Source organism: Lithobates pipiens, unplaced genomic scaffold (assembly GCF_037356315.1).
Source record: "Lithobates pipiens isolate NorthernLeopardFrog02 unplaced genomic scaffold, aLitPip1_a1.2 Scaffold_23, whole genome shotgun sequence".
In the NCBI taxonomy this organism is placed as follows: Eukaryota; Metazoa; Chordata; class Amphibia; order Anura; family Ranidae; genus Lithobates; species Lithobates pipiens.
This window is the reverse complement of record NW_027507785.1, coordinates 99,473,209-99,494,245: the sequence shown is the minus strand read 5'-3', so window position 1 is coordinate 99,494,245 and position 21,037 is coordinate 99,473,209.

Sequence of the window (21,037 nt, the reverse complement as noted above, 5' to 3'; positions counted from 1 at the left end):
TAATCTGAAAATAATCAAGGCAGCCCAAACTTTAAAGTGACCCAGTGGCCAGGTTATGGGCAATCAGACATTTATATACTATTAACAAGCGGTAAAAGAACTTTAATACTATTCCTCACTGACCTCTGTAGCTGCAGGTATTGTGTATATATTTTCAATCATTTATTTTTATGTTAAATATAAAACTAAATTTTTTTTAGTCAGGTAAGAAATTAGATATTGCTTAATAGTATTTCATATATACAATTTGCAGGGTGTTGCGGTTTATGAAGAATTGCACAGTTAATACTGAACTATAACTTGATTTCCTGTTCAGCTGTATTTACAATATACACAGTAAAGCCTAGTACACACAATGATATTATCGGATGAATGATCGGCTGTACTTTTTTGCATGCTAGTCTCCATATCAAAAATGAATAGTTTCCTAAAGTACGAAAATTCTTGTACAACAGTATTAAAGATGAAATTAATTTTTATTGTAAATTTGGATGAAAACTGTACAGATTAAACAAAAATCATACTAGAAAGTTTTTTGTGTTTGTCCCTTCGAAAAATTGTATGAAAGCTCTGTAGGATCAGATTATTGTACTATCGTTTTTGAAAGCAGTATTTTTTGTGCAATATTCTGATCATGTGTATGGCTTTAGAAGAGGCAAAAGAGTAACAGCCCACCTTATTCTCCAGCCCAGACACTCAGACAGCCATATAGATTTTCAGATTTTTTCAAGCAAAGCGTAAACTTTATTTTAAAAAAAAGTATATATATATATATATATATATATATATATATATATACATATAGTAATCAGCTGTAATTTTATGACCGTTGATAGGCTGATAAGTGAATAACATTCATTATTTATTATTAATTATTCGATTTTTTACAGAGCACTCTACTTGTATAATCTGCAGAGGCACTGGAAACCCAGGAGCTGGCTGTTTTAGCTTCTAAGCTTAGTGTTGCTTAGTGAATGCTGGGTGCTGGATTAAGTCTGAACACCCTTTTTACCCTGCAGAAATCGCTGATTCCCATTCCCAATCCCAAGGATTAAGTACTCATCCCAGTACTTTTTTAAAATAGTTGTTGGAATGCAATGGGTAAAGCCCCAGATCCTGGCTCAAGGTTTCCCCATGTGTGTATTTTACAGGAGGACAGCTCTGGACTGAAGGTGTTTTTTTTTCACTGAAGGTAATCTCCGCTCCATGTATGACTGGCCTTAAAATACTTTCTTTTTCCCTATTGGGAAGATAACATTTACTAACTGTCTCACTAGCAGGACAGGGAGGGTACACTACAGCATCTAGTGAATAAAGAAAATAAATACAAATACAATTCAACAAGGGCTTTAACCCTTTCCCACTCAGCTCAGCAATGAAAATATCAAATAAAACGAGCAGAATCACAATAGATGTGCTGAGTGCTCCTGAGCCTTTGAAACATGAAGGAAACTGAACTCAGATGTTTCATGAAGGAGCATCTTCAACCTCTACACACTATGGTTGTGTGGTTGAAATCCAATAAAATCGTATGCCTTAATTCAGTGGTCATCAACCCTGTCCTCAGGGCCCACTAACAGGTCAGGTTTGCAAGATAACTGAAACACAGGTGATATCATTTGCTGCTCAGTGATTGCAGCATTTTTGTCTGCATCTCCCCAAGGTAATACATAAAACCTGGCCTGTTAGTGGACCCTGAGGACAGGGTTGATGACCACTGCCTTAATGGAATGAATGTGTTGACATCTCTGTATACTCACTTGAGCAATGTAAATAATGTGAGCATCTGATGTAACACTAACAAAGACTGTACCAATGGCCAGCTTTTAGTATATGAAGTAGGCGGCTCTTTTTCTGTTAGTATTAGAAACTCATGACTTGCATTTGGGAATGCAAATGTGTGGTTAAAGTGGTAAGCCAAAACCTAATTCTAGAAGATGAAGAAAAGTTTAAAATTATAAGGCTCCTTTCACACAGGCCGGATCCAGATTTTCTTAGCAGGGGATCCGTCCGCTGATACCCTGCTTAGTTCTGACAAAGATAGGATGGGATTTTGCAGGTGCCATTTGGGTCCACCAAAAAAGGTAAGTATAAAAACATATATATTTTATTAATCCAAAGATTTGTACAAATCTTCCACATGTTTCACCACATTGGCTTCTTCAGAAAGTATTAAAGTGCTACAGTACTACTATATGAAAAATATAATCATAATTAGAAAAAAATGCATACACAAAATACATATAAATCAGTCTATATAATGTGTCAGATTCACATAACATAACGAGACTCCCAGACGTTTGTTCAATACTTCCTGGAAAAGCCAATGTGGCGAAACATGTAAAAGATAAAATTATGCTTGGGAATCTCCTGTGGTGGACTTCCAGCAGCTGGGTCCTCTCTCATGAGCTCCAAAGGAAGGAGAATTCATGGGGACAATGAGGGGAGCAGTGCCCAAGAAGATAAAGAGAAGGGAAAAATGTCTGGTCCCCAGGGAAACAAGATATTTTGGCTCATAGAGGAAACTATGACTTTGATCTATTACAATGCAACTTGGCTTAGGAAAAGTAATCAAGAAAGTATATGTATACAAAGTATACATTGATGTGATATGGTTTTAATTATATATTCTAAATGGTACAAAGACGTACCTTGCAAACAGACTTGTATGCAGCGGAATGCATGGCAATGTACTAACCAGCATTGTGCTGAGGGTCACTGATAGAAATGGTACAAGCACCATTTTTGGTACAGTGGCAGATCATTCATTTTGAATGGGCTGCCTTAATGCAACACATGTTTCTGTATGGCATAACACTCATCATGCATACTTAATGTACTGCAGCAGTGTGAATGAACCCTAGGTGTTTCACAGTTTTGATACCCAATTTGTACCCAATTTGATATTGGGTACAATTTTAATTGATCAGACCTGGGTTTAAAGTTAACACAAAGCAGATGAAAAACATATATGGGAGTTGTTTGAACAAAGGATTTTTATTTCTGTCCATCCAATTGTGAAATTTAAAGAGCACTGGCACACGGCTTGCCTCTGCCCACTAAGAAATGTGAACCTGATGTTTCTCTGTGGCACTTTTACTTAGAGGTCTCCTCCCCACCCTGAGAGTGGACAGAAAAAGTAGAAGCAACACTCTTGATGAGTTTATCTCTCTGTCAATCTGCCTTCTTCTCCTATCAGTATTCTGTTTGTACTGCTACACACCTGGCTCCTTGTGCGCTCCTTGTGCTGTTTCTCCATCCTCTCTTTGAGCTCTGCTATACAGTGGCTGCAAAAGGCTGATACCATGCTGATTTCAGGTACTTACAGTATACTTCTTGCATTAAAAACCATGCCTTGTGCCTTTTATATCTGCCTTAGGTTCAGCATTGTTGTACAATGGATTTTACTACTGATAGCCATGAGAACATGAGTGTCCTTTGGTTGCCACTATCAGGTAGATAAACCACTATGGAGTAAAACTTGTTCAGATCCAGGCCTTTAGAAGACACATTTTTGAGTAATTTTCACCATTACAGTATGCAAAATAAACATTTTTGCAGTTGATATAATTATTTTTGTTTAATCTGATTTATAGAAATTGATGACCTTCAGCAAATAGATTTTATTCTGACTATAAAAGTCTTGCAGAAAGTCTCTTTATTTTCTTTTTATTGGAAAAAAAATGTATCTAGAAAACTCCAAAGTTTAAGCAATCAAATCAGACGTTAAGAGGAATGGGAATAATGTAATGATGTAAGAATGTTAACATTGCTTTGTTTTGTAAAAAGGAATACAGTTTACCTATTTATAGTGAGTTATAATGACATTTGACATCTTTCCACATTAGCGATAGCTGGAATGTATAAGGTTCCTAGTATGGTTTTGGCTCAGAAAATTGTTTGAGTTTTTTTCTTTGATTTGGTACGGGGGAAATTTGCCTGTTTGGTTTGTGTTTAAGTAATGATTTGATTTTGTCCGGCAAGTATTGAAGTTACTGTCATCTGTTTTTAATAAACCTCATCAAACAGCATAATTGGTGGATACTTGCAGAAAACCTATGCAGCAGCAGAGATCGACAACCTAAGAAGTTATATTATGAGGAAATGTACTCAGTTGTAAAATTGCAGTATTTGAGGCTGTCATGTAAATTATTTTTTGATACTGTTTTCAATGAAGTGAACTAAACAGGTATCTACTACTGTTGCTTTACGTAAGGTTGACAGACATTTTTTTTAATCATGAAAGAAAAGCCTATGTTAAAGCAGTTATAATATTAACTGATTATTATACTATTATTTGTGCTGAGAAGCCATTTATTGGTTATAATGCTTATTAACCACTTTCAGACCGGACCATTTTGCTGGCTTAAGACCAGACCACTTTTTGCGATTCGGCACTGCGTCGCTTTAACTGACAATTGCGCGGTCCTGCGACGTGGCTCCCAAACAAAATTGACGTCCTTTTTTTCCCACAAATAGAGCTTTCTTTTGGTGATATTTGATCACATCTGCGGTTTTTATTTTTTGCGCTATTAACAAAAATAAAGCGACAATTTTGAAAAAAATACATTATTTTTAACTTTTTGCTATAATAATTATCCCCCAAAAATATATATAAAAAAATTTTTTTCCTCAGTTTAGGCCAATACGTATTCTTCTACATATTTTTGTTAAAAAAAATCGCAATAAGCAATTATTGATTGGTTTGCACAAAATTGATAGTGTTTACAAAATAGGGGATAGTTTTATGGAATTTTTATTAATTTTTTTTTACTAGTAATGGCGGCGATCAGCGATTTTTATTGTGACTGCGACATTATGGCGGACACATCAGACATTTTTGACACATTTTTGGGACCATTGTCATTTATACAGCAATCAGTGCTATACAAATGCACTGATTCCTGTGTAAATGACACTGGCAGTGAAGGGGTTAACCAGGGGGTGGCAGTGTAGGGGTTAAGTGTGTCCTAGGGGCGTGTTACTAACTGTGGGGGCTGGGCTATGTCTTAGTGAACACTGATCTCTGCTCCAATCACATGGAGAAGAGATCAGTGTCACTTGTTGCTAGGCAGAACGGGGAGATGCTGTTTACTTTGGCATCTCCCAGTTCAGCCTCCCCGTGAGACAATCGCGGATATCCCCGCGATGATTGAGTCCGCGGGACCCGCAACCGGACTCTCGCGCGCCGCCGGCAGCTTTCCACGCGATGGCAGGGTGGCAAATACAAATGGACGTACCTGTATGCCAATTTGCCGGCCCGTGCCATTCTGCCGACGTACATCATCGTGCGCCGGTCGGGAAATGGTTAAAGGCTTTTATATAGCACCATCAATTTACATAAACTATATAACCAAAAGTATTGGGATGCCTGCCTTTACATGCACATAAACTTTAATGACATCCCAGTCTTAGACCGCAGGGTTCAATATTGAGTTGGCCCACCCTTTGCAGCTATACCAACTTCAACTTTTCTGGGAAGGCTGTCCAAAAGGTTTAGGAGTGTGCCTATGGGAATGTTTGACTATTCTTCCAGAAGCACATTTGTAAGGCCAGACACTGATGTTTTATGAGAATGCCTGACTTGCAGTCTCCACTAGACATGTGCGCCGTCAATAAATTTGTTTTGTTTCATTCCGTTTCGTATTAACCGTTAATTCGTATTTCATAATTAGTGTCCAAAATTCTATTTGGATTCGTACGAAATATAATTTTTCATTAGGTTTGTTAACTTTTTGTAACAATTACAAAAAAAAGCAAAAAATACCTTTCTCAATATGGCAGTCGTCGACTCATTATGCTCATTATGAGGGGCTCCCACTATCCCTTGTTCTGTGATGACTTTCTGGGTTTGTACCTCTGCTGTGCTCATTATGAGGCGCTCCCACCATCCCTGGGCTGTACTGACTTCCTCCTTGGGCTGTATCCCTGCTGTGCTCAGTATGAGGGGCTCCCACCATCCCTGTGCTATGCTGACTTCCTGGGTTTTTAACTTCATCATAACAAACAATGGTAACTATTATGACAATAATAAAACGATATTAACAAACATTCTTATTTTGTCCGATTCTGAATCTCCCATTGACTACCTGTACCAGTCTCCCACTCCCATATTAAAAAAGGCAATTTTCCCAACCCTCACTCAGAGCAGAAGAAAACCTCTGATTGGTCAACAAAACACCAGTCACATTTGTGTTGTAACAGAATTTGGATCCGAAATTCGTCAATGAAATTTCGTATTTCGTACACAATTCAGAAGCATAGAAATTCGTGTTTTGAACACTTCCAAATGTACGAATTTTCGGAAATTCGTACAAATTTTCGCTTTGTACGAAATTAACTGCATATGTCTAGTCTCCACTCTAGTTCATCCCAAAGGTGTTCTATCTGGTTGAAGGCCAGTCAAGTTTCTCCACCCCAAACTCACTCATCCGTGTCTTTATGGATCTTGCTTTGTGCACCGGTCCAAATCATTTGGTGGAAGGGGGATTATGGTGTAGGGTTGTTTTTCAGAGGTTAGGCTTGGCATACCAAGACAATTTGGACAAATTCATGCTCCCAACTTTGCGGGAACAGTTTTGATATGGCCTCTTCCTGTCCAACATGACTATGTATAATGTACAGGTCCATAAAGTCCCCATCACATAGTTTTATTTCCTGTTTATCCTGGCAGTTAATCTATATTTACACATGCAGCTGTCACTGCAGTGCTTCTTAAAAGCAACCCATGGATTGGTGTTTGATAAGCCTAAATTTAGCTATGTAAATGCCTCTCCACCTTGCTGCAACCATGTACATTGCACTGCGACCCCATTCATTCTAGTAGTTCATGTTCGGTGGGCGGTATTGCCTACCAAACACGTTTGCAATAGCATGAAATCACTACTGTAAAAATATCTATGTTACAGGGCTACTAGAGAGCTTTAGATATAGAAAGATTTTTTTTTTTTTTATAGATAACTCTTCTGCAAACAACTGCTTAACAAACATATTTTATTGTATATAAAGAAATAAATATAAAGAAATAAAGACATAAAACGCAAGCTAAAAATGTAGGTATACCTATTAAAAATAAACTCTACCTGAAACGATCCTTCTAGTAAAAATGATGCATAGACACACCCTAGCACCTAAATATATATTAAAAAAATGCTAGAATTCCTCTTTTTCACTAGAAGGATTTTTTTCTTGTAGAATTTGCTTTTAACAGGTATGCCTTTGTTTTTAGCTTGTGTTTTCTGTCTTTAAAATAAATGTTTTCATATTTTTTCATTTACAATAAAATAAGCAGTTGGTTATGCAGGTAAGTGGCTCCTGCAGATAAAACAAAGCAGGTTTTACTAAAGATGGATAATACGCTTGCTATAGGTGTAGGCCATGTATGTATACCCTGAAGCCTGGCAAAAAAACTCCCAGAGATTGCATCATTCTATTCTGCCTTGTTACTAAAACATGGCTAAGATACTTTCAGCCATTACTGCTCAAGAACACCATCACAGGAATGAGCAATCAAATCACTACACGTGTGGTCCACTTTTTTGGCCAGGCTTAGGGAAGCACATAAATAGCTTATGCCTATAGCAGGGGCAATATTTAACATAGGTCAAAGCTGCACAGATTGTGAATAGAGTATGGAACGATTAAAACCTTTGTCAGTTTTTTTTTGTTTTTATTGATGTCTGTTTTGCCTGGGAAATTTTTCTTTAATTTCCTGTACCAGCAAATGGAAAGCAAGTTGATATCCCAAGACAGGTTTCCACATTCAATATTCTCCTCACCTCTTATTTCTGTGACATTTTTATAATTTTTTTCCCACAAATAGAGCTTTCTTTTGGTGATATTTGATCACCTCTGGGATTTTTTTTTTTTTTGCACTACGAATAAAAAAAAATGAAAATTTTGAAAAAAAACGTTTTTATTCGTTTTTGTTAACCACTTCAGCCCCGGACCATTTTGCTGGTCAAAGACCAGACCACTTTTTTGCGATTTGGCACTGCATCGTTTTAACTGACAATTGCGCGGTCATGCGACGTGGCTCCCAAACAAAATTGGCGTCCTTTTTTCCCCCACAAATAGAGATTTCTTTTGGGGGTATTTGATCACCCCTGCGGTTTTTATTTTTTGCGCTATAAACAAAAATAGAGCGACAATTTTGAAAAAAACGCATTATTTTTGTTATAATAAATATACCCCAAAAATGTCTAAAAAATTTTTTTTTGCCTCAGTTTAGGCCAATACGTATTCTTCTACATATTTTTGGTAAAAAAAAATCACAATAAGCGATTATTGATTGGTTTGCACAAAAGTTATAGTGTTTACAAAATAGGGGATAGTTTTATGGCATTTTTATTAATAATTTTTTTCTTTACTAGTAATGGAGGCAATCAGCGATTTTTATTGTGACTGCGACATTATGGCGGACACATCGGACATTTTTGACACATTTTTGGGACCATTGTCATATATACAGCAATCACTGCTATATAAATGCAGTGATTCCTGTGTAAATGACACTGGCAGTGAAGGGGTTAACCAGTGGGTGGCAGTGTAGGGTTTAAGTGTTCCTAGGGGTGTGTTACTAACTGTAGGGGGCTGGGCTTTTATTTAGTGAACACTGATCTCTGCTCCAATCACATGGAGCAGAGATCAGCGTCACTAGTTTTTAGGCAGAATGGGGAAATGCTGTTTACAATGGCATTTCTCCATTCAGCTGCCCTGTGAGATGATCGCGGGTATGCCCGCGGCGATCGAGTCCGCGGGACCCGCGACCGGACTCACGGGGGTCCTGACCGGCACGCGAGCGCGCCACCGGCTGCGCGCGAGCGATTGCAGGGTGGTATTAAAGATTGGACGTACCTGTACGCCAATATGCCTGCCCGTGCCATTCTGCCGACGTACATCGGCATGCGCTGGTTGGGAACCGGTTAAAAAACCTTGTAAATAAGTATGTTTTCTCCTTCACTGATGGGTACTAATGAGGCTGCACTGATTAGGCAGTACTGAATGGTGCTAAGGAGGTGGCACTTATATGCAACACTGATAGGCACTGATAAGAAGCACTGATGGGCACTGATAGGGGGCACTGATGGGCACTCAGGGGTGGCACTGATGGGCACTCATAGGCGGCACTGATGGGCACTCCTAGGTGGCATTGATAGGTGGCACTGGAGGACGCGTATAGAAGCACTGGGGGGCACTGATAGGTGGCACTGATATACAGCACTGATGGGAACTGATAGGTGGCATTGATGGGCACTTATAGGCGGCACTGATGGGCACTCATAGGTGGCACTGGAAGGCACATATAGGCGGCACTGATGGGCACTGGTGGGTACTGGTGGGTACTGATGGGCGGCACTGATAGATGGCACTGGTAAGCAACACTGATCAGATGCACTTGCAGGCATCACTGATGGGTACAGAGTGCCATCCCTAATGGGCAATGATTGCCATCTCTGATGGGCTCTAGTGGGCTTACCCTGTGGTCATGGGTGGCCATCCCTGGTGGCCATGGGTGGGCATCCCTGGTGGTCCTGGGTGGGCATTCTCAGAGGAATGCACTGATAATCCCCTGTCAGGAGAGCAGCCGATCTCCTCTCCTCTACTCGCATCTGTCAGGTAACTTTCAGGCCTTGGCAATGGCACATTTAGTGGCAATAAATAGGTAAGTTGCAAGCTTCTGTTGACAGGAGAATAGGCCCTAAATTGGACAATGCAATAGTGCCAGTTTTGCATCCTAATGGATAGGCATGTGAAATAGAGTGGGCAAAAGTCCAAAGACCTGGAACCAGAACCCTGTTAAATGTGGGCATGACCACCAAATGTGGACCACATCACCACGTTGGCCACAACCCCTGAAGCAGCTATCACTGTAAGGGTTCAAACCTGCAATATGGGCCGGGACCCAGTACCTTGTAGGCTGCATCTAGCACGGACGTTTTGAAGGAATTTTTTGCTATTGAAGACCAGGCCTTGCTCCAATCTTCAGGATCAATAGAATTGCAGAGATCCTGCATTCAGATCAAGGAGATAGTGCCTGGGGCACCAGGGGAGTATTGGCAGATATTTTCGAAAAGCTGTGGTTTGAAAAGTGTAGGTGGAGTTGCATCTCAGGTAGGTCAACCAATAGCGAAGTTGTACATATCAGAAAAAATCTGTAGGCAGTGCCTTGTGAGTCTCCTGAATGGAGGACAATGAAGGAAATGTAAAGGAGGTTAGAAAATGGTGAACTTCAGTAAATCCATGGGGCACCTACCAGGCAAATGCACCTGGCTGGTGCAGGCTTGGGGGGAATGAGGATTACTGAAGGTGGAGAGGCAAAAAAGGAAACAGAGGTTGCCCAAATAACATACAGAGTCCCAAATTCTTAAACTATGAAGAAGAAGGGGACTGAGGTAGGAAGGACAAAGCCCGTGGGTAGTCACAGTAGAGCCAGAGGGATTGGCACACGGTTGGGGGGCTCCAAAAGTACCCAAAGGGGAACATCTGTGGTGGCATGGAGCAGAGAGAGTTGGTAGATTTTAGTGTAATATTTCACGACATTAGGAACCCCAAATCCATCCATGGGCATAAAAGGGTAGTGCGACATGTGGGGACACTGTGGGGACAACAAACAAAATTTATTCTGCAGTAGACACAGAAAGAAGGAGGGCATATGAACAGGCAAGGTTCTAAAGTAATATAAAACTTTGGGATGTATAGTCATTTTAACCACATGGATGCGGCCAATCCAGGACAGGGAGGGAAACTGCCATGATTGCAAAAGTGAGGTGATAGTTTGAAAGAGCGTGTAGTAAATAGCTGCAAAAAGAGTGTAGTATAAAGGAGTTCGGTTGACGCCCATATAGTCCCGATAGTCCAGAGAGTAAGTGGCCCACCGGTACAGAAAGTATGTTTGGAGATGACAAAGGTAGAGAGATATTTAGTGCTGACGTTTTACGGGGGTTAATCCGTAGGCCAGAAAGATGCGAAAAAAATGAAAGGGAACGCTACAGGTTGGGGAACATAATCAGGGGGTTATTTAACATCAAAAGCGCGTCATCCGTGAAAAAGGTTTACTCTGTGTTATGCTCCAACATACTGGATGCCAGACAAATTGGGATCATCCCAGACTGCTATGGCCAGTGGTTCGAGTGACAAGATAAATAGAATAGGAGAGAGAGGGCAACCATGCTTTGTACCGCAGTGAATCAAAAAGAATCGGAGAGTTAGCCAGCATATTTAATGTGGGAGAAGGATAAAAACAGAGTTCCATGAGAACAGAATCCCCAAAGCCCCATCTCCTAAAATGTAATGTATATAATCCTACGAACAGGAATCAAAGGCTTTGTAAATATCAAAGGAGAGGAGGAAACCTGGGATCTTGCGGTGGTTTAATAGATGGAACAGACTGATCACCTTCTGGATAGACTTTATAGCCTTAGTAAACAACATCAGCTTTGAGCGCTCCTGGGTGGCCTTAGTAAGAGAAGGTGGAGGTTTTGGAAAAATTGGTCCGCAAAGTCAGTGGAAAAAAGAACCAGTTTGTCATAAAGTGAACACAGAAAATCAGCAAAAGAGGAGGAGACCTTGGCAGGATCTCATGTCAAGTCCCCATTAGCGGTGCGTAGGCTGATCAGTTTGTGGGAGCATCCCAATGGCTTTAGTTTCTTGGCATAGTACCCTATTGTTAACGCAGGTAAAAAAATTATGTTTGGCCCATCTAAGAGCTTTCTCAGCTTGCTCAGTGGCTAAAAGGTCAAGCTCTGCTTGCACTTGTTGATGGTCGAGGGAAGGGACTTCTACAGTTCACCCACAGATGCAATCTACAAAGCCAACTCCTTAAACCACTGTTTCCTTGCAGAGGCTAACTGTATAAGATGTCCCCAAAGGGTGGCCTTGGAATTAAATAGCATTTTCTGTTCATGGTGCTCAGATATAGTTTATTTCAATAAATTCCCAGCTGTGTCACTAGAAACTCAAAAGGTCAGTGCACACAAAAATTATACCTTTGTGATAGGTGGAGCTTGGTGGACTGCATCAGCCTCTGGCTTTTTAAGCTTGAAAATTCCAATATTCTCTCTATCAGGGAAGGCAGACCTGATGGGGAAAATAGTCTTTCTTCAACATCAGGCTCCTCCCACCCCACCACAAAACTATTAAGTCATGCACCTGTCTGTTATGAGCTCAGTGGCTGAGGAGGGAGTACACTGTCCAACTGTGTCCAGTATGGACCTTTCCACCTAAGTGCCAGCCACTGATAGATTCATGTACCTATTTCTAACAAGTACCTGAATCTAGTGCAAGCACTGAAACTTTTGGTGTGGAGTCTGTGACATTCTTTATTAATTCCCCCCATGTTACACTAGGGAGGAGAACTGCCTTTCTGACCCATGACTGTCAGGAATCATGATAATATAATACAATTTATTATTTTGCATGTATTATTTTATAAAATGTGTCTCCCGATAACAATCCCATCAAACCGGTCAGTTCACAATTTAAATTTCACAAACTTATCCCATGGACATGTACCCACGTTATTATGTTTTTATTATTGTGATTTTGTACATTTATATTATTTCATATAAATATTTCTGCTTTACCCCCACTTGGTATAGTTATTAAAGCCCCAGCTGCAGTCAAAACAGGTTACTTTGGGGAGAGCTTTCCTTGCTTTGTGCTGGTGAAACCGTGGTCTCTTGTGGCTCCAATTCTACCTGCTGCTTTAAAATTGATAGGAAAGTGTGCAGCCTTGGGTACAGATCCAACCTGTCACATACCTCCCAGGCAGACCTGGACAGCTTCCTCTCCAAACAGAGGCAGAGAGCACTGGTCACATCCAAGATGGCAGCCACAGCCAGTACACAGAGCAATACCTCTCTTAAAAAATATTCCCCACAGCCCTCACATTAGTGATGACCCCCTGGACCCGAGGGGATAGACAAGCCAAACATCGCGGCCTAAATCCTCTAGCTCCCCTTCTCTGGAGTTAAAGGCTGGAGAGATAGATACTGACTGGAACGATAGGGCTTATAATAAAGTGCAACTAAAGGCAAAACCTTTTTTTTTTCAGTTTTAGATAGAGTGGAGAGGGATTAGAACATCTGCCAGTTTTTATTGCTGTCATGTGCTCCCTGTTAGGGAGACTCACCCTCTCTATTTGTCATGTTTACCATTATCACTGAAAGTGAAAGTAAAACACGCATGCTCCAACAACGTGGTCTGCCTTTTGTGAGCCCTATGAAGCTCCCCAGTCAGAATTATTTTGCTTTCTCCAGCTCAAATACTGGATAGCTTTGCTGCGGCGTACTTCTTATCCATTCCAGACAACCACTTTCAAACATATCTGTCTACATTCCCTGGGCTCTTCGGGTCTTATCTCTATTCTCTATGCATCTTTGAATAGTCGATCTTCTTAGACATGCAGATATCCTTTAAACAGGAGCTGGAGTCTCTCAAAGCTTTTTGTCTTAGTACTGGTTCTGCATTCCTGACTACATGTCTGTGTCTTATGCACACCTGACCCCTGCGTTCTGTGCATTATGCTCTCCTGACTCCTATGCACTGTGCATTATGCATAGTTATATAGTTACAGAGTAAATGATGTTGAAAAAAGTCCATCAAGTCCAACCTATGTGTGTGATTATATGTCAGTATTATATTGTGTATCCCTGTATGTTGTGGTCGTTCAGGTGCTTATCTAATAGTTTTTTTAAACTATCGTTGCTCCCTGCTGAGACCACTGCCTGTGGGAGGGAATTCTTGCCGCTCTTACAGTAAAGAATCCTATACGCAGTTTAAGGTTAAACCTCTTTTCTTCTAATTTTAATGAGTGGCTACATGTCTTGTTAAACTCCCTTCCGCAAAAAAGTTTTATCCCTATTGTGGTGTCACCAGTACAGTATTTGTAAATTTAAATCATATCCCCTCTCAAGCGTCTCTTCTCCAGAGAGAATAAGTTCAGTGCTCGCAACCTTTCCTCATAACTAATAACCTCAGGACCCTTTATTAGTAGTGATGGACGAACTTCCGACGGGACGTTTCGCGAACGCGAAACGCGAACGGACACAAACGTTCGCGAAAACGACCGTTCGCCGCGGGCTCCATTGACTTCAATGGGAGGCGAATTTCGCAAACCTTTAGGTCGAATTTGCGGCCACGGGGTAATTATTAGGGGGTAGCACGTAGTCCCACCACCTGGACAATAGCATAATACATGTATGAGGTGAATTTGGGATCGATAACTACAAGCATTTTTTTTTTATTTGGGAAATTGTTCTGACAATTCAGGACTATGGAGCTAATGAAGGCAATGGAGGAGAGGGAAGGTCAGGGACCAGGGTAGGCAAACAAGAGGGTGCAGGAGATACAGAGCACTGACAGCAGCACCGTAATACAGAGCACTGACATCAGCACCGTGACATACAGCGCTGACAGCAGCTCCGTGACATACAGCGCTGACAGCAGCTCCGTGACATACAGCGCTGACAGCAGCTCCGTGACATACAGCGCTGACAGCAGCTCCGTGACATACAGCGCTGACAGCAGCTCCGTGACATACAGCGCTGACAGCAGCACCGTGACATACAGCGCTGACAGCAGCTCCGTGACATACAGCGCTGACAGCAGCTCCGTGACATACAGCGCTGACAGCAGCTCCGTGACATACAGCACTGACAGCAGCTCCGTGACATACAGCGCTGACAGCAGCTCCGTGACATACAGCGCTGACAGCAGCACCGTGACATACAGCGCTGACAGCAGCTCCGTGACATACAGCGCTGACAGCAGCTCCGTGACATACAGCGCTGACAGCAGCTCCGTGACATACAGCGCTGACAGCAGCTCCGTGACATACAGCGCTGACAGCAGCTCCGTGACATACAGCGCTGACAGCAGCTCCGTGACATACAGCGCTGACAGCAGCTCCGTGACATACAGCGCTGACAGCAGCTCCGTGACATACAGCGCTGACAGCAGCTCCGTGACATACAGCGCTGACAGCAGCTCCGTGACATACAGCGCTGACAGCAGCACCGTAAGCAGCCCCAGGAGGAAGTCAGCACAGCACAGGGATGGTGTGATCCCCTCATAATAAGAACCCCCAGGAGGAAGTCAGCACAGCACAGGGATGGTGGGAGCCCCTCATAATAAGAACACCCAGGAGGAAGTCAGCACAGCACAGGGATGGTGGGAACCCCTCATAATAAGCAGCCCCAGTAGAAATATGACACCGCTCAACCTCTTCAAAGAGGAGGGTAGGGGCATATAGTACGGTGTGCTTTTTTGGGTCAGGGAAGTGAGCCAAATGAATTAAGAAGGTCTGTGTGCTTGATTCCAAAAATTGTTTATAGACATATACATGGTCTACTGATCACATGTGTTGAATTCCTCCGAGATCCATGCCTCATTCATTTTTAGAAATGTGAGGTAGTTAACACTGTGGTGAGCTAGGCGAGTACGCTTATCGGTCACAATCCCCCCTGCTGCGCTGAACGTCCTTTCGGACAGGACACTGGATGAGGGGCAAGCCAACAGTTCGATTGCAAATTGGGCAAGCTCTGGCCAGAGGTCAAGCCTGCCCACCCAGTAGTCTAGGGGTTCATCACTCCTCAGAGCGTCCACATCGGCCGTTAACCCAATGTAGTCGGACACCTGACGGTCTAGGCGTTCCCTGATGCTGGATCCGGATGACACCTGTCGATGGGTCGGCTGAAAGAATGACCTCATATCCGAAGTCACCAACACATCTTCAAACCGGCCTCTTCTTGCAGGCGCTGTTGGATTGGTACCCGCAAATCCTTCTCTGGGAGTGGGAATTGCTCCTCTGCCAGCGCACGCAAAAGCAGAATGCAGCATTTCTCGAAGCAAGGCCTGGAAGTGCTGCATTCTGACAGCCCTCTGCGACGGCGGTAACATTTCCGCCATTTTGTGTTTGTACCGGGGGTCTAAGTACGTTGCCACCCAGTACTGGTCCTTGACCCTCATGCTTTTTATACGGGGGTCCCTATTAAAACACTGGAGCATGAAGGCCCCCATTTGCACTAAAGTGGAAGCGGTGTGGTGGCCTGGCTCCTGCTCATCATCCAGGATAATGTCGTCCTCTTCATTCTCCTCTCCCCATCCTCGCACAACAGGGATCCCAGAAAGGTTTAAAGCATGCTCTTCTTGCTCCTGCTCATCCGCCCCGGCACCATCCTCCTCTGACTCCTCATCAGACTCCTGTTGTTGACTTGTCTCAGATAGAGTAGCCCCCCCTGGGAATTCATCCAGCATTGCGACTTCCTCATCTTCCCGCTCCTGCTCCTCCACAGCCTGATCAATGACACGACGCAATGCACGCTCCAGAAAGAAGGCATAAGGTACCATGTCACTGATGGCGCCATGGCTGCGACTGACCAGTTTGGTGATCTCCTCAAATGGCCGCAGAAGTCTGCATGTGTCGCGCATGAGCAGCCACTGGCGCGGTGAAAAAAAACCCAGCTCCCCAGAACCGTTTCTTTCGCAGAGTTCATACAGGTAGACGTTAACTGCACGTTTCTGCTGGAGCAGCCTATCAAGCATATAGAAGGTTGAGTTCCATCGCGTCGGGCAATCGCAAATAAGACGTCTGACCGGCAGATGGTGTCGCCGCTGAATGTCAGCAAGGCGAGCCATGGCCGTGTAAGATCTTCTGAAATGGGCCGAGATTTTCCTTGCCTGCCGCAAGATGTCCTGGACCCCAGGGTATTTGACAAGGAATCGCTGCACGACCAAGTTTAAGACGTGTGCCATGCACGGCACGTGCGTGATTTTGCCCTGTTTCAATGCGCTAAGCAGATTGGCACCGTTGTCACACACCACTTTACCAACTGTCAAATTGAGCGGTGTTAGCCACTCATCTGCCTGTGAACGCAAAGCTGAAAGGAGTGCCGGGCCAGTGTGGCTCTTTGCTTCCAGGCACAACAGACGCAGCACGGCATGGCAACGTCTCACCTGGCATGTGGAATAGGTTCTGGGGAGCTTGGGCGGTGCAGTGGAAGAGACGCTAGCAGCGGAAAAGGAGGAGGCAGCTGAGGAGGAGAGGGAGGAGGATGGAGTAGGAGGAGGAGAAGAAGAGTCAGGCCTGCATGCAATCCGTGGCGGTAAAACCAAATCTACACGGGTGCCACGGGTTACATGCTTGACGGCCGTCAGAAGGTTCACCCAGTGGGCAGTAAAACTGATATACCTTCCCTGCCCGTGTTTGCTAGACCACGTGTCTGTGGTCAGATGTATCTTGGCACCGACACTGTGTGCCAGAGATACATTCACTTGCCGCTGAACATGGCCATATAGCTCTGGGATGCCCTTCTCTGAGAAATACTTCCTTCCTGGGACCTTCCATTGTGGTGTTCCAATGGCCACAAATTTGCGAAAGGCCTCCGAGTCCACCAGTTTATATGGCAGTAGTTGGCGGGCTATGAGTTCTGACAAGCCAGCCGCCAACCGTTGGGCAAGAGGGTTATCCGGCGTCATCATTTTTTTACGCTCAAACATTAGGCCCACGGAAGCCTGCCTTTTTGCAGAAAAATGTGAGCTTGGCGTGATGGAAGGTGGAGTGGAGGACAATTGTGAGGAGAGAGGAGAAGGAGAAGTAGAAGACGAGGCTGGACGGTGAGAGCCTGCAGTGTGGCTTTGTGTGTTCCGTTGCTCCCACTGGGCTCGGTGATGGCTGCTCATGTGCCTTCTTAAGGCGGTCGTCCCTAGGTGAGTATTGGGCTTACCGCGACTAACGCGTTGACTGCAAAGATTGCAGATGGCAACGCTATTGTCAGCAGCGGACACGTTAAAAAAAGCCCACACTGCGGAGCCATGTGCCGGTGTCCTGGGAGCGCCAGATGTGACCGTACATGGTCGATGACTCGCTCCTGATACATTTGCAGTCTGCTTTGTCCCTGCTGTGCAATGTAAGTCATTGCTGCTTCTCCTCCCTATCTGCTGGTCCATATCTCCCTCTGAACTCCCCTCCTCTTCCTCTCTTGTGGGCACCCACGTGACATCACTAGACACGTCATCATCAACGTCACCTTCCCCACCGCTATAAGTAGAGTAGGCAGCAACACCGGGGACCAACCTCCTCCTTGGGCTGATCTGGGTACTGGCGTCAGACTGCTGAGTAGCGCTTGTTGCTACCTCCTCTTCCTGATCCAATACCAAGAGTGGCTGCGCATCAGAAATGTCCTCTTGATATGGATCGGAAAATAATTCCAGTGACTCAAGCGGAAGGTATGTGGTGGTGGTGGTGGTGGTCGTGTTGTTGGTGGTAGTGTCTTTGGGGGTGCACATAGCAGAGAGTGAAGAAGAGGGTGCAGATCGAGAGGATGAGGAGGGTGCAGAAGAGTAAGGCTGAGCGAGCCACTCAACCAAGTCTGGTGCATCCTTTAAAGTAATTGAACGCACCTTCTGCAACTTCCCACTTTGGCTCAAGCCTGTTGCTCCTGCCCTACCCCTACCACCCCTGCGGAAGGGCCTGCCTCTTCCTCTGCATGTCATTTTTTAAATGACCCTGTGACAAAACTCTTAGTCCCTATACCGCTGAAGGACTGCTGCAGTATAGGTGAGCGGTCAGCAGTGGTGCACGTCAACCCTATCTATTGTGGACCGATAGCGGTCCTTACAGAACAGCAGACTGTACCGCACTCAAGCCTATGTACCGTAGCACCCTATACCAAGTTACCAGTCCTTATAAGAACTTTTGTGGACCAAGCAGGTTGTGTATTAGTGTTTAGCAGACTGTACGTCAGTCCCTATACCGCTGAAGGACTGCTGCAGTATAGGGCAGCGGTCAGCAGTGGTGCACGTCAACCCTATCTATTGTGGACCGATAGCGGTCCTTACAGAACAGCAGACTGTACCGCACTCAAGCCTATGTACCGTAGCACCCTATACCAAGTTACCAGTCCTTATAAGAACTTTTGTGGACCAAGCAGGTTGTGTATTAGTGTTTAGCAGACTGTACGTCAGTCCCTATACCGCTGAAGGACTGCTGCAGTATAGGGCAGCGGTCAGCAGTGGTGCACGTCAACCCTATCTATTGTGGACCGATAGCGGTCCTTACAGAACAGCAGACTGTACCGCACTCAAGCCTATGTACCGTAGCACCCTATACCAAGTTACCAGTCCTTATAAGAACTTTTGTGGAACAAGCAGGTTGTGTGTTAGTGATTAGCAGACTGTACGTCAGTCCCTATACCGCTGAAGGACTGCTGCAGTATAGGTGAGCGGTCAGCAGTGGTGCACGTCAACCCTATCTATTGTGGACCGATAGCGGTCCTTACAGAACAGCAGACTGTACCGCACTCAAGCCTATGTACCGTAGCACCCTATACCAAGTTACCAGTCCTTATAAGAACTTTTGTGGACCAAGCAGGTTGTGTATTAGTGTTTAGCAGACTGTACGTCAGTCCCTATACCGCTGAAGGACTGCTGCAGTATAGGGCAGCGGTCAGCAGTGGTGCACGTCAACCCTATCTATTGTGGACCGATAGCGGTCCTTACAGAACAGCAGACTGTACCGCACTCAAGCCTATGTACCGTAGCACCCTATACCAAGTTACCAGTCCTTATAAGAACTTTTGTGGACCAAGCAGGTTGTGTATTAGTGTTTAGCAGACTGTACGTCAGTCCCTATACCGCTGAAGGACTGCTGCAGTATAGGGCAGCGGTCAGCAGTGGTGCACGTCAACCCTATCTATTGTGGACCGATAGCGGTCCTTACAGAACAGCAGACTGTACCGCACTCAAGCCTATGTACCGTAGCACCCTATACCAAGTTACCAGTCCTTATAAGAACTTTTGTGGACCAAGCAGGTTGTGTATTAGTGTTTAGCAGACTGTACGTCAGTCCCTATACCGCTGAAGGACTGCTGCAGTATAGGGCAGCGGTCAGCAGTGGTGCACGTCAACCCTATCTATTGTGGACCGATAGCGGTCCTTACAGAACAGCAGACTGTACCGCACTCAAGCCTATGTACCGTAGCACCCTATACCAAGTTACCAGTCCTTATAAGAACTTTTGTGGAACAAGCAGGTTGTGTGTTAGTGATTAGCAGACTGTACGTCAGTCCCTATACCAATGAAGGACTGCTGCAGTATAGGGCAGCGGTCAGCAGTAGTGCACGGCAACCCTATGTATTGTGGACCGATAGCGGTCCTTACAGAACAGCAGACTGTAACGCACTCAGGCCTATGTACCGTAGCACCCTATACCAAGTTACCAGTCCTTATAAGAACTTTTGTGGACCAAGCAGGTTGTGTGTTAGTGATTAGCAGACTGTACGTCAGTCCCTATACCAATGAAGGACTGCTGCAGTATAGGGCAGCGGTCAGCAGTAGTGCACGGCAACCCTATGTATTGTGGACCGATAGCGGTCCTTACAGAACAGCAGACTGTACTGCACTCAGGCCTATGTACCGTAGCACCCTATACCAAGTTACCAGTCCTTATAAAAACTTTTGTGGACCAAGCAGGTTGTGTGTTAGTGTTTAGCAGACTGTGCGTCAGTCCCTATACCGCTGAAGGACTGCTGCAGTATAGGGCAGCGGTCAGCAGTAGTGCACGGCAACCCTATGTATTGTGGACCGATAGCGGTCCTTACAGAACAGCAGACTGTAACGCACTCAGGCCTATGTACCGTAGCACCCTATACCAAGTTACCAGTCCTTATAAGAACTTTTGTGGACCAAGCAGGTTGTGTGTTAGTGATTAGCAGACTGTACGTCAGTCCCTATACCAATGAAGGACTGCTGCAGTATAGGGCAGCGGTCAGCAGTAGTGCACGGCAACCCTATGTATTGTGGACCGATAGCGGTCCTTACAGAACAGCAGACTGTACTGCACTCAGGCCTATGTACCGTAGCACCCTATACCAAGTTACCAGTCCTTATAAGAACTTTTGTGGACCAAGCAGGTTGTGTGTTAGTGATTAGCAGACTGTACGTCAGTCCCTATACCAATGAAGGACTGCTGCAGTATAGGGCAGCGGTCAGCAGTAGTGCACGGCAACCCTATGTATTGTGGACCGATAGCGGTCCT